Source organism: Chinchilla lanigera, unplaced genomic scaffold (assembly GCF_000276665.1).
Source record: "Chinchilla lanigera isolate Chin_1 unplaced genomic scaffold, ChiLan1.0 scaffold00015, whole genome shotgun sequence".
In the NCBI taxonomy this organism is placed as follows: Eukaryota; Metazoa; Chordata; class Mammalia; order Rodentia; family Chinchillidae; genus Chinchilla; species Chinchilla lanigera.
This window is the reverse complement of record NW_004955416.1, coordinates 21880136-21884012: the sequence shown is the minus strand read 5'-3', so window position 1 is coordinate 21884012 and position 3877 is coordinate 21880136. Positions and strand designations below refer to the sequence as shown.

Below are 3877 nucleotides of genomic sequence, written 5' to 3'. Positions count from 1 at the left end.
GAAAAAACTCAGAACCCCAACTTCAAAGACCCAACCCAAAAGTGTGCATCTGAGATAAACACGCACTTCTAGGATGAAGAAATATAAATGGCAAATAAATATATGAAAAATATTCAACATCATTGGTCATTGAAGAGATGCAAATTAAAACAACACTGAGATTCCATCTCACCCCAGAAAGAATGGCTATCATCAAGAAATCAACCAACAACAAATGCTGGAGGGGTTGCGAGGGAAAAGGAACCTTTCTCCACAGTTGGTGGCAATATAGACTGGTGCAACCACTGTGGAAATCAGTCTGGAGACTCCTCAAAAAATTAGGATTAGAGGCCCCATTTAACCCATCCATTCCCCTTCTAGGTATTTTCCCAGAAGAATTAAAAACATCATACCACAGCAATATATGTGCACCCATATTCATAGCAGCATAATTTGTCATAGCAAAATTTTAGAAACAATCCAAATGTCCTCCAACTGAGGAATGGATAAGAAAGTGTGTCATTTTTATACAATGGAATATTACTCATCTATAAAGAAAGATAAACTCGAGGCTTTTATATGTAAATGAATGCAATGAGAGATCATACTCATACATAAAATAAGTCAGACCCACATCTATAAACACTGTATTGACTCCCTAGTGTAAGAACCTGAAAGAGTAATTAAAACTGAAAGGTACAATAGACATTGTGAAAGGGAAAGAAATTGCTTAATAGAATAGAACAACTGAGAAAGAAGAAAAGGGAAAGAAAGAAAGAAGGAAGGGAGATAGATAGATAGATAGATAGATAGATAGATAGATAGATAGATAGATAGATACCAGGCTAGCTAAGATAATTGTACTACTAATTTCTATTGGTTTATTGAAAGCAACAGTTAATGTTTAATTGTTCGATTAATCTTGCATGCCTATATCTGATAATCTGAGCAACTACTTTGAAAATAACAATAAATAATACAACAACCATTATAGATTTCCTATCATCCTGTTCTGAAATTCTGTATTGTTCTTCACAGCTTTTGTGTTGTTTTGTTTTGTCTTTGTTTTTGTTACATTGTTTTTGTTCCTTTCTCTTTAAAATAAATAAATAAATAAAAACAAATAAATAAAATTTTTAAAAAGAGTTCACACAGCAGACAGAAGACTTTTAGCCAGTGTGATTCTCTATAGGCTTTTTCCCTACTGTAGGAGAAAATGCCTCCCTCCCCAGCCAGTATACTTCAGTTTGTTAGTTGCCAAGGTAATAGCTTCCGTTCTAGTTCCAGTTGTTCCTGTCTCTTAGAAACAGCTGGTAACTGTGATGCATAGCTGCTATGATGCACATTGTATAAACCAATCCCCAATTGACAAGCCATTCTGTCTCTGTACTTTCTGCTTGCTCCACCCGTATAAGCCCTAGACCACCAGAGATCAGGGCCTGATATTCTGGGAATGATCTTAGTCAGTGCTCATTGATGTAAATAATCTGCCTCCAAATCCTAGGCATTGTTTCAGTGTTTCTGCTTGCTGTTGCACTACCTCCTGCTGCCTCACCACGTGAGACCTTAACTTCATTATCTTTTACAATCTAAGGGTTCTTTCCTCTCAGCTATTATTACACCTAGGTGTTCACAACTTTTCTACCAAGCTTTCTTCTTACTATGAACAAGCCAAAATTGTCAGTATCCAATTCACCACTAAAGCTAGTGGATACTGGACGTCAATTTCAGTATAGTCATCTACACGTTGTCATCTGCGAAAAGCAATGGGGCTTTGTTTTCAAAACTCAGTGGATGTTTTTGTTGACTTCTTGTGTTTTCATGGGTTGGGAAGCTGGGAGCTTCCTCCTGTGGTGTCTCATGGCACTGCATGTCCTGAGAAACCTGTCTTCTCTTTCAGTGGTAAGAGGGCCCGCACTCTCCCATTGTACATGAGTACTACCAATGCACTTTTGCTGTATTTGAAAAATGCATTTAATGAGTTAATCTTCAGGACTTAGAGAAAGGAAACTTGAGATTTGGTTTCTCTTTGGCTTTCTAACTCCTTAGTTTATGAGTTCTGTTATTATTGTAAAATTACATTTTCTCTTTGTGGATAATATAAAAGAGCTAAAGTCACAGAGTCACAAAGAGATAATGTCAGGCTAAACGAATATTTACTGAGCATGTCCCAGACTCTAGAAATTATGGGCAGTTTAAATAATTATTTTACTTAGCACAAGTCTGTTTGGTGAGAATCCTAGGTATTATTTTATGGGCAAGAAAATAAAGGCTAAAATAGACTGAGAAAGATATTCACCATTGATGGAGAGAGTAAGCAGAAATCAAAACCAAAAGCTTGACTTCATAATATAGTTTTCACCTGCTAGGATCCTGTAGGCAATGGCATCTAACTTATACAAAACAGGAAAGCTGGGCATTGCTACTTCTGGCCATGAAGAAATACATTTCTTCTGTTCCACTCATTAGAGGTCATTTAAAGATCCTTCAGTGTCAAAAACTACAGTCGTTTTCCGGGAAGATAATCTTAGTGAAAAGAAGTGAGAAAGGCAGTACTAATCGAATTCTGGATGAGAACTGAGCTCAGTCTTCCAGGGAGTCAGCAGCAGCAGGGGCTGACTGCTCTATCATTCCAGATATTCAGAGCAGCAGCTGTGGAGAGGGATGTGTGCAAGCCCAAGCATTGTGACATTGGCTTCCTTCCTTGGTGAGCAATGGCAAAGATGATAGACAATGGCACTGTGAAACCTAAAACCTTCATGTCCAGCCAAATGTGCAACTCATGTTGGGCAGCTTTCCAGCCTGGCACTGCAAGATGTCACTTTTATAGCTCACAGATCCTGGAGCTTTTGCTTCGAAGAAAGGTCAGGTTTTGCCAGATGTGGTGCTATTAACCCAAAGAATGAAGCTCACTGACAGAGTTTCCAGTACTACGGTCGCGAGGGGAAACACTCTTTTCCATTCCCACCCTTCCCAGTCTTGGGATTTCAATAGAAAAGGTTCTGCATTAATCACCAAGGCCAGTCAGTACCTGTGAGCTCTGGTTGTTCTCCCAGTTTAAGACTTTGGAGTTGAAATCACGCCAAACACTGTGGAGCTAACCTTAAGCCCTCAAAGTTCGGATGATTATCCATGCTGAATTCAGCGCTGACTCAACAGGTAAGTACCAATATATTCCTTGGAGTAAAACTCAAGTCCCACATTTATAAAAAGCTCTGAAGCCTCCCCCTATTTCTGTAAGAATGTGTAGAAAGGCAATGTAAGTGGAATATAATTCTCCAAATAAGGATAAGTATCTGTTTTCTCCAAATAACTATAAAGGATTTCCAAAATTTTTTTAAACTCCATAAAGAAAAATAAAATGTTTTTCTCTGAGTGATAAGATAATGGGCAATTCTACTTTTCCTTTGCAAATGTACTTCCTAATTTTTTTGCAAATAACAGTGAAGAAGGAATGAGTGGAGAATGAAATAACCTTAAACCTCACTAACCAGTATTTCACAAGTCTATCTTGGTGGTTAAAATTAAACATACATTAGTACATTTTCTAAAGACCTTTAGGTTGACAAAACCCTAATTAAAATGTGAACATACAATATAATGGGAATTCACACTACAATTTCATTAACAAGAAGAAAATTAAGACCTTCAGTAAATGGAAAGGCATAAATACCAAGAAAGAGTGGAAGAAACAACCACAGAGAAAGCATGAAGAAATAGTATTTAATTCACCAGGACCCATTTTGATCTGTACATCTAAATTTATCATGGCACTCCTGCCTCTTTCCCTGTGACTGGCTCAGGAATGGGTCTTCCATCTAACTCTGACCTACAATGTATTTTACCAGCCTAAGAGTAAGGATAACTCCTAGCCTGGAAGAACAGAGATTTTTTTTTT

The 3877-nt window shown here is 37.6% G+C and overlaps 1 long non-coding RNA gene across 1 annotated transcript in view; it reads left to right on the top strand.

Moving 5' to 3' along the window:
- Window positions 1-2549: 2549 nt before the first annotated feature.
- Window positions 2550-3877, top strand: part of LOC102020910 — a 4337-nt gene continuing 3009 nt past the window's right edge. Inside the window, exon 1 of the long non-coding RNA XR_260409.1 lies at window positions 2550-3138. This is a non-coding gene — a long non-coding RNA (uncharacterized LOC102020910). The remainder of the gene's footprint in view (window positions 3139-3877) is intronic.